General features: G+C 50.2%; 2 non-coding genes across 2 annotated transcripts; both read right to left on the bottom strand.

The window, feature by feature from the left end:
* Positions 1 to 7,924: 7,924 nt before the first annotated feature.
* On the bottom strand, positions 7,925 to 7,996 carry TRNAD-GUC (transfer RNA aspartic acid (anticodon GUC)). The gene has a single exon. It is a non-coding gene; the product is annotated as a tRNA-Asp (tRNA).
* A 1,337-nt stretch (positions 7,997 to 9,333) lies between these two features.
* TRNAE-CUC (transfer RNA glutamic acid (anticodon CUC)) lies at positions 9,334 to 9,405 on the bottom strand. The gene has a single exon. It is a non-coding gene; the product is annotated as a tRNA-Glu (tRNA).
* Between the last annotated feature and the right edge of the window lie 1,222 nt (positions 9,406 to 10,627).

Below are 10,627 nucleotides of genomic sequence, written 5' to 3'. Positions count from 1 at the left end.
AACAACACAATAAATCTTTATTGGTGCCTCGCACTCCGGGCCAGTGTTGCTGCTAAAGACATTCTTGCGCGCTCAGATCAGCGAGACCCTATTATCGCCTAACACGGGCCCATTTTGTACCCCTCGGCAAAACAAGGGGTCCCGAGTTCGATAACTTTTTCCTGCAGCCACATCCATAATTTTATAACACGGGGCCTTTCCCAAAGCAAGCCCGAATGAATAAAATAATAGAAACGCCCCCTCGCCTCTACTGATAATACAGTGCTATTCACAAAATGTTTCAGGAAAGAGAGAAACCCAACCACAATCAACATTCTATATAACGTTAATAAGAGACACCCCCTTCCAACGACAACTATCACATACAATGAAATGTTAATAGCGATGCATCACCGCGAATCATCTAATCCGGTCACCAATCCGTTGGTCCCACGGCCACCACAAAATGCTCTCTTGACCCCCCCTTCCCCACCAGCCTGGGAAGTATGCGGCACACAGATGCCATAGCCGCCGACCCGGCCCAAGCACTCTTGCATAAATGGGTTAGGGAACCCCGGCAGCCTCAACACCCGGACCGCCCTTAAAAGGAGGCTGGTCGACCCCCACAAAGGCCCCTCCTGTCCCGCCTTCCTTTGCTTAAAACTTTTGATGCTAGGGTGCTCCTCATCTTTCATCCCCTTAGCACGTGGCAATGCACAACGCCATGGTGCCTGGAAGCAGGAGCCAGTGGCGGGCTTAATAGGTCGCACATGAAGCCAACGCACGCTAAAGTTTCCACTAAGCAATAATCACGCCCCATATAGACCACAGTGGCTACGATACTGCCCCAAGCTACACCCAAGTCGCAATGGCGGGGTCTCGGTGGTCCCGACGATTGAAGCCCCCTCCGGGTTCAACGCACGACACAACGGACTCGGACCCGGCTCCACTGGTGCGCAGCCAGCAGCTCTGGCCACAGAGGCGCACCACCAACAACATTGGCAGCCTAACCACAGGGGCCACCCTCATTCCGCCCGACCAATTCCCGCTCATAAAATAAAGAAATCAGGGATCGATTTCCCCCGCTCCTAAAAGCCCAGGGGGTGGACGTTAGGTTATGGGCCGCCTGTCACGGCAGGGTGCCTTTCTGCACACTCGGTAAACCAAGCTACTGCCACACGCCGACCAACTTTGTGTCACAGCGGGTGCCCGGTAAGTCCCTGCCTTGCATGGCGTAGGAGGGGGAGCGAGGGCGAGCCACACCACCCGCCCCCCCTATAACTTTGAGGGCACCGCCATTCCCATAGCTCGACCACCACAGCTAGGGAAAGCCGTTGTGTTTTCCGATGCTGAAACCCCAACCTGGGAGGGCTCGCGCGTGAACTTGAACACTTTAGCTGTTCAGAGTGAGCGGCACAGGAGAGCAACTGCATGCTGTGGCCTGATAGGCCATAAGTCACTCTCATGGTGTGACAAGATGTGCACTGGGGTCGAAGGGGTATCCGGCCAGACTCACCCCAAATCTACGACAATGCCTGCAGACCAAACCCGCTATCTCGAAACGCACGCAACCAAACGGTGTCAGGGCGAGGGGACAAAGAGGGCGCCAGGTGGGCGGGGAGGAATTTATACCTCTCCCCGGACCCCACCTCGGCCGGAAGTGACGAGCGGGACCCCAAAGGGGTCTCTGGACACTAGGCTGCCCAGTGTGCCATCCTGGGGCACTAAAGGGGCCGCCCTCTTATGAGGGACCCCTGCGGTGACTTTGTCGGTCAGCCTGCAGTAGTTCAGGCACCCCCACATTCCATCGAGCGAGAGCACCACAGCACCCTTTACAGAAAGACAATCACAAGCCAGCGTTTTGCATTTAAGATGACGCTGACCACTTTAAAAGATGGGCGGGGCTTCAACTCCGCCTCCGAGAGCTCCGCTCTCGAATGCCGCTGCTTTCGACAACCGAGACCTAAAAAGAACACTGTGGAATTCATTAGGAGATTGCTAACGATGAATGCCCCGGTTACTTACCGGTAATCTTCATTACTCCGAGTCCTAGTCTTCCTCGCCACAGTAATACATATGAGCCTCCGGCTCCACACAGAACTCCAAGTAAAATAAAAGAGCAGTGCTCTAGTCTCCCCTCCCTCCTCCAATATGGCCCCTAGTGGCTTCAGCCAATCGCATAAAAGGATACAAACCAGCCAGCCCGATCTGATAATCAAAGCCGCAGACATGAAGCCACCACCAGGGCCGGGAGGGAAGGGAAACTATACTGTGGCGAGGAAGACTAGGACTCGGAGTAATGAAGATTACCGGTAAGTAACCGGGGCATTACCTCCTCGTCCAGTCTTCCTCGCCACAGTAATACATATGAGCCGATACCAAAGCAATCAGCTTCATGTAAGGAAATAGATCACACCAATAGTGCAGTGAAAACAAAATTTAATACACAGAGGTACAGCAATCAAAAGAGAACCTCTCAAGACCTCCCCGCAGTTAGAACAGAAGATGCAAATGAAACAGAACCCCCACCCCCAACCTGGAGGCGGTAATGGGACATGAATGTATGAGGGGAAGACCAAGTAGCAGCCCTGCAAACATCCTCCATGGACACCCCTTTTAAGGAGGCCCAAGACACAGCAACAGATCGGGTGGAACGCCCCTGAACAGGAAGGGAGGGAACCTCAGAAACAGAATCATACGCCAACAAAATGGCCTCCTTAATCCAGCGACTGATCGTCGAGAGGGATGGTTTCAGGCCCTGACGCGATAAACCATAATTGACAAATAAGTTGTCCACTTTGCAAAATGAAGACGTGCGTGATAAATAGATCAATAAGGCACGGCGAACATCCAAGAGGTGCAACAGGGATTCCTCATCCGAGGAAGGATCAGGACAAAGACTTGGAAGGACCACCTCAGTAGACCTGTGAAAATAAGAATCCACCTTTGGAATGAACGTAGGATGAGGGCGTAACACCACACGGTCCGACAAAACCAACAAAAATGGGGCAGAACGAAGGAAGGCACCCAACTCACCCATACGTCTGGCAGAAGCAATCGCCACAAGAAACACCACCTTGAGTGTTAAAAACTTCAACCCCACCGACTCCAAAGGCTCGAAGGGAGCCAACTGCAAGGAGCGCAAAACCAAAGGCAGGTCCCAAGGTGGAGGACACATGATAGGACGGGGGTGTTGGAAAGAGAGAGACCGAAAAAGTCTAGCAACCAATGGTGAAACAGAAACCAAAGGGAGGACATGGAATGCCCGAATTGCAGCCCACTGAGCCCGAAGAGTGGAAATGGCCAAGCCCAACACAAATCCATCATTCAAAAAATCCAAAATGCGAGCCGGGTCCAAAGAAGCCACCGACAGATCGTGACACAGACACCAAGAAACAAAATTATCCCAGTGCTTCGCATAGGATTTAAGAGTAGAAGGTCTCCTGGATTGCTGAATGACTCCAGCCACAGCCAACGAACATCCATTTCGCATCAACGAATCCCTTTCAAGAGCCAGGCCCGCAGACCCAAGGAACGGAACACAGGCAGAGGAAGAAGAGGACCCATCAGAGGATAAGGAATGAATGGCAAGGCCCACCCCGGAGACACAGCCAATTCCAACAGCAGGGGATACCAAGGGCGACGCATCCACCCCGCAGCAATGAGAATCACAAAGGATCCCTCCCTCTTGATCTTCTGCAAGACCGCCGGAATCAGGGGAACAGGGGGAAAGGCATACAACAGACCCGTCGGCCAAGGGAACGACAGGGCATCCACCCTCCAGGCATCCCGGCAAGGCATAATCGTGCAAAAGCAACGGCTCTTGTAATTGTCCTGGGAAGCAAATAGGTCGACAATCGGATATCCAAACATCCTCCGCAACCTCCTGAACATCACATGCGTCAGGGACAAAGACCCCATGGAAGGAAACACCCGGCTCAGACAATCCGCCACAGTGTTCTCCGCGCCAGGTAGATAAATGGCAGATAGGGACTCCAGATGAACCTCCGCCCAACAACATATCCGACGGCTGAGGCAACTGAGGGATCGAACCTTGCACCCCCCTTGATGGTTCACATAAGACATCACAACCTGATTGTCTGTTCGGATCTGTACATGGTGACCCCGAACAAGATCCGAGAAATCCAACAGACCCAGAAGGACGGCCTTCAGCTCCTTGTAGTTGGAGGAACATGACAACACCGACTGAGGCAAAACCCCCTGAGTTGTCGAATCCCCCAGAGTAGCACCCCACCCCAGCAGGCTGGCATCGGTAGTGACCACGCGGGTGGGAACAATCAGAAAGGGGCGGCCCCTGGACAGATGACCCTCGTCCAACCACCAACTCAGGACCACCCGAACATCGTCCGACATAGGAACCAAAACACTCATATCTAGGGAACAGGGGTCCCAATGCGACAAAACGTGGGACACCACCGGGTACATGTGGAGGCGAGCCCACGGCACCGTCAATAATGATGCCGACATTATACCCTGAACCCTCAACCAGAGGCTCACAGGATGAGAATGCCCCAACAACAGGGCACGAACTGCAGATACCAGGGACAGAATCCTGGGAGGGGGCAGGAACACCATCCCCAACTGAGTCCTGAACAGAGCCCCAATGAAAGTCAATTCCTGTGCAGGAACCAGGTAGGACTTCGGTACATTCACTAGGAACCCATGATGTTCCAGGACATGGCACACCCTCTAGACATGCAACTCCGCCTTAGGAAGAGAAGAAGTAGAAATTAAAATGTCGTCCAGATAAGGAAAAACACTAATGCCCTCCCCATGCAATTGTCCAATAAGAGGAGCCAGAACCTAAGTAAAGACCCTGGGAGCAGAGCAGAGCCCAAAGGGCAGTACCTGGAATTGGTAATGATGACCCATCACGCAAAACCGGAGAAACTACTGAGAGTCCGGATGAACAGGGATATGCAGATAAGCATCTCTTAAGTCTATTGATGCAAGGAAGTCGCCCTGAGATATCAGAGGAAGGATCAACTGAAGGGAAACCATCTTGAACTTCTGGTGAGGGATGTAAGCATTCAACCACTTCAGGTCCATCACTGGCCGAAGATCCCCAGTGCGCTTTGACACCAGGAATAGGATGGAATACACACCCAACCCCAATTGATCGACGGGAACAGGAATCACCGCACCTTTGACCACCAGGGATTCAATGCCTTCCAAAAGCGCCAATCTCCTTACAGGGTCTCTGGGACAAGGAGTGGCCCTGAAACAGTCTGGGGGAGTCTGGATAAATCCAATACGCAAGCCCTCTGAAACCACCTGTAGCACCCATTGGTCCGACACAGTCATTCTCCAAGAATCCAGGAAGAAACTGAGGCGACCCCCAACCGGACCCAAACCAGGAGCGAACCAGTCATGACTTTGGTGCAGGAGTGGAGGTGGAAGAAGAACCGGAGAACCGGGTTTTTCCAAAGGAAGGAGCACCCCGGCCACGCCCCCTCCCACGAAAGGGCTGACCAGCCTGACCCCTCCGGGAAGAGCCAAAAGCCCGCTGAGAACCAAAGGAACGGAAGTGACTCGCCCTCTCAGGAGCCAGGAGTTTACGGTCCTCCGCCGTTTTCTTTACCATGTCATCCAGAGGTGACCCAAAAAGTTTAATCCCAGAAAAAGGAATCTTCATCAGGATATTTTTCTGCGCAGCATCAGCCTTCCATGAACGAAGCCACAACTGGCGCCTTGCAGCCACCGAAGACCCAGCCGCAGAAGCCGCCGCTCCCAAAGAGTCAAAGGAGACATCTGAAAGCAACCGAACCTGTTGCTCCATCATAGCCAGGGTAGAAGAAACATCCTCCCCCTGGTCCAACAATTCCGACAGAGACTGAAAATCCTTAAGCAAGGATTGAATAGTGTAAGAAGCATAAGCAGCAGCCCTGATAGAAAAATTTGCAGCCGCAAAAGTGCGCTTCACCGCACCATCCACTTTACGGTCAACCGGGTCAGCAGGAGAAGAATCTTCTGAAACCACAGTCCCATGAGACGACATGCTGGCCAACAAGGAATCAACCTTTACCGAGAAAGGGAATTTCACATCAAAATCCTGTAGCGGGTACCTCTTATTCAAAAATCGTGGAAAGGAACCCTTGTTCACATCCTTCCATTCATTCTCCAAGACCCTCAAGACTGAAGAGTGTAGAGGCAAAGAATCAGGTTCATGACGTTGATAATGCGCAAATAGATCGTTCTCCAGAGGAACAACAGAAGCAGGAAACACCAATTTCTCTCGAATGTGACCCAGCACCTCCTCCAGGTCGGCACCCTGCACAAAACGACCCCTGACATCAACCTCCTCCTCATTCTCAGAATCAGCAGCTGCAGCGCCATCAACCTTAGCCCGCTTCGCAGGAGGAACAGGCACCTGACCCTGCATAGCAGCAGCCACTGCAGAATTGATCATCTGCTGCAACACGTCCATAGAGGGGATCTGTATACCAGAACCAGAAGCCACCACCAAGGGATCAGGAGCATCAACATCCTGAGAACCACACTCCATCATAGAGAAACACAAGTGGACGAGTGAATTAAACACAGGCAACCAAGACAACACTCCGGGTATAAAAAGGCCCCGTGGTTGCTATGCAACCAAACAAGCCAGCCCCTGCCTGTCATCAAACAACATAATTGCCGGAAGAGAAATCGAGCGCATGCGTATAGACCTGCAATAGATCTATGCGTGATGTTCCAGTCAGCCGCATACCACAGAACTGCAGCAGAAATGAACGCGATCGGGAGCCTCCGGCCCCCACAGTAAGCTACTCGGCATATATTAGCAGGTACGAATGCGATCGTGAGCCTCCGGCCCCCAGAGCAAACGCACCCGGCCGCGCTACGTCCGCTCAGCAGGACGCGCGGTCGGGAATGAAATAAACACCCGCCAACAGGCATTAAGTCCCAACATAGCAGGACTCCAAGAACGAGTCCCGATCGGAAACAAACGCCACGAAAGTCCGCTCAAGCAGGACCAGAGGCGTGAAGGCAGAAGAAGGGGGAAAAACATAAGCAATATTGGAAGAATCATAGAATAATACAAATTAATACAATTACTTCCCCCAAACTTGATACCCCAGGGCAAAACGGAGCTGCTCAAGCAGGACCCCCGCCCCACTCACCTGACCATCAGGCAACACAGCACTCGGAGAAGTGCAGAAAAAAAGAACAGATCGGGCTGGCTGGTTTGTATCCTTTTATGGGATTGGCTGAAGCCACTGGGGGCCATATTGGAGGAGGGAGGGGAGACTAGAGCGCTGCTCTTTTATTTTACTTGGAGTTCTGTGTGGAGCCGGAAGCTCATATGTATTACTGTGGCGAGGAAGACTGGACGAGGAGGTAATGCCTTGGTAAACGGAACTGTTTAATCCACACTGACCTACCCATGACGGTGTATTTTAATTAACACACAGTAAAGTGCTTTTGTCTAAATAAGAGCTCTTGTGTATTCCTAATATTCCATCAATAGTAGAATAGAATGCTCGTAAGAAGATTAGATCACACAATTACTGTGATCTACAAAAAACACAGTTATTACTGGCAGATACGAAGTGGTCAACCGAGAAGATGGCTGTCAACTGGGCCACAACTCTTCTTTTCAAGAAAAGTCATCAATAGCTTACAATAAAATGGCACAAAGATATGGCACAAAACTCGATTTATTTCCAAAAGTTGTCTCCGCCGGATTTTCAAACGTCTGGCAGGGACCAATACTAAACATGCCTTAATTCTTACATGGGCCATCAGGGGGGTTCACTAAGTGAAAAGTTAATTGCTCCATATTATTACAACATAGTGTGGATAAAAATATATTAAATCAAAGCAATTCTGAAATAAACGCGAAATGCTGCCTGTTATTATATTAGAGACAGTATATAGAATATATAAAATAACAATACTTAATTTTTTTTTAAAAAAGACATATCTCCCCGTCGGGGAATTGAACCCCGGTCTCCCGCGTGACAGGCGGGGATACTGACCACTATACTAACGAGGAACTGTTGTACTCCCATTTTCTAAGCAGCTCCTCATCGAGACTTCAGCCCGCTGTGTCCTGTCAGTGACTGATCTTTTCATTTCCTAGCTCTTCGACACATACACAGAGGGCCACAGGCTCAACAAACACACACCCTCCCACAAAACACACACACTCTCACTCCCGCAAAACATACACAAACACATTCCTCCCTCACTCCTCAACAACTTTCTCACCTCCTATCAGGCGCTCTCAGCAGCATCACCTGTTGCCAGAGTCACAGCAACCAGCTCCCAGGGCTGCTTCCCACTGGGCCCGGCCTGGCTCTTCAGCCCAGGGGCCCCTGGCTCTCTCTGATGCTGGAGGATTGCAGCGGGGGCTGCACACAGGGAGTGGGGAGGGAGACGCTCCCTCCCACCCACCCGCTCGCTCGCGCCAAAGGAGAAAGCTGGCTTGTAAAAGAGAAGAGAGGAGGCAGGAAAAGCCCAGGTGTGTGAGTGTCTGAGAAAGAGGCGCTTTATATTGTAAAGCAGAGGGAAAAAAAGGTTAAGACTTCGCAAAATTCCTTCGAGCCGGATTTGAACCAGCGACCTAAGGATGTCAGCTTCCCCACTACAGTCCTCCGCTCTACCAACTGAGCTGTCGAAGGCTCAGCTGTGGTTTGCTGACAAAGGTTTAATTGACATGAGCAGTGGGCCCGGCGGTTGCCTATCTAAGCAGCTTTTTGTGTCTAAACTTCAGCTCAAGAGCTTAATAACGCTGCAAAGCCCACAATGGAGAGTTTCCTTTCCACAGTAAAACCACCTCCATACAGCTCGAACGGCTGTAAAGAAACAAGCACATCTTCCATTTCTGTTTTTTAACCAATCCACAGGCACTTCTCGGACACATGACAATGGGGAATAACAACCCTTAACCTTTGCAATATGTTTCTCCCTCGATGGTTCCAGGGCTGCCTGCGTGGACACTTACTTCTGTCTTGATCCAGCTACACATCTCCATGTGTGCCTGATTTTCAATGAAGTGTCCATCAATGTGATGTTTCTCTGAGCAAAGACCACAAATGAAAAGAGACTGTCCCTTTGCCAATGCCAGTTTCAACTGGTAATACATCAGTTGTAAAGAATAAGCTTCGTGAACCAGCATTCACTTTTCTATCAGTACTTTGACTCTGTGCCTTAAATGTTACGTTTATATTACCAGGTGGCAAGTCAATAAAGAAGTAATACATGTAATAAAATACTTGTAGTTTTAAAATTCCCCAAAAATGTGTTTAGATATGATTTTAAAAAAACAAAGAAAATGAAACCTTTAGAAACTGAAATAAAACCATCTACTTAAAAACAAAAGGCTCCTCCTTCCCTGACCGGGAATCGAACCCGGGCCGCGGCGGTGAGAGCGCCGAATCCTAACCACTAGACCACCAGGGAGCGCTGGAGACTTTGCCGAGCATGTGCTTCAAATCACATTACCACGGTGAGGCTGTCTAAGCTTTTGTCACAGTGTCTGTTTATCAACTGAAGCAGATAGAAAAAAACACACATCAATCTAACACTCCCAAGCTAGTCTTTACTACACTTTGGAAAACATCCACAGACACAGAAAACACATTGCTTTCAGGCACACACTAAACAAAGCAATTGACTGCACCTTAAATAGACTGAAATATCTGGAGAGTTTCCATGCGTGGAGCATGCATGATACCTTCATAACACATAACTAACTGGAGAGCAAAATACAGCAAGAACCAATTAACCATCCAGAAAAATACCTGTCACTGTTGTAGGTCAGCGCCTGTTCTCAGGGCACCAGCGGGGGGTCAGTGCCTCTTCTCAGGGCACCAGCGGGGGTCAGCTCCACTTCTCAGGGACCCCTGTAGGCGGGCAGCAGTCCTTCTCGGGGATCCCTGCAGCTCGTCCAAGGCCTCGACAAAGTTCTCCGTTTTCCCAGAATCGCACTTCACCCAGCTCGGGGGTTGCTTTGGATGCTGAGTCCCCTCGCCCTCAGTTTAGAATGTTGGAAACTGGATTACAGCTGTCAGAATACACCGCAATAAACTGACCTGCATTTGGTAGGCGTGCCTTGATCGAGGGAATATAAGATCTCTGATGGGGATGATGGGGAGTGCACGACACGTCCATGTCAGTGGTACTTTTGCTTTCACAATGTGGCTGTAAGTTCTAAACCATTACACCTAAACAAAGATTTTAAAAAAAACTTTTACCTTCATATAAAACAATTCCTCATTCAGAGCCCGATCCATCATTTCATCTATGTTTCGTGAAAAAAAACCACAGGCTTAAATTAAATGCATTTTATTTAACATGTAGAACTTTGATTTTTATGTAAAAAATAACCATTTGTGAATGTTTCTTCTTTTCAAGACACTGCACAGAAGCTTAAAATGAAAAGGCAGAAATCCTTCCCAAAAAGTGACGAACAAGAAACCTGGTTTGATGCTGGGAAACTTACCTGAAATTGCCACAGTTCCCTGGTGCCACAAACTCCTGGTGCCTGCAGCGTCTCTCTCCCGCCGTCGCTAGCCTACGCGACCGCTGTGTGGGGGGAGCGCCGGCTGGAAACTACACCTCCCAGGATTCACAGGGACAGGAAACACACTGTAAGCGCGACCGGAGGCGCTACAAAACGGAC

This window comes from Triturus cristatus, chromosome 4_1 (genome assembly GCF_964204655.1).
Source record: "Triturus cristatus chromosome 4_1, aTriCri1.1, whole genome shotgun sequence".
NCBI lineage: Eukaryota > Metazoa > Chordata > Amphibia > Caudata > Salamandridae > Triturus > Triturus cristatus.
Note: the sequence above shows the minus strand (reverse complement) of the source record. Positions and strands in the feature narration are given on the sequence as shown.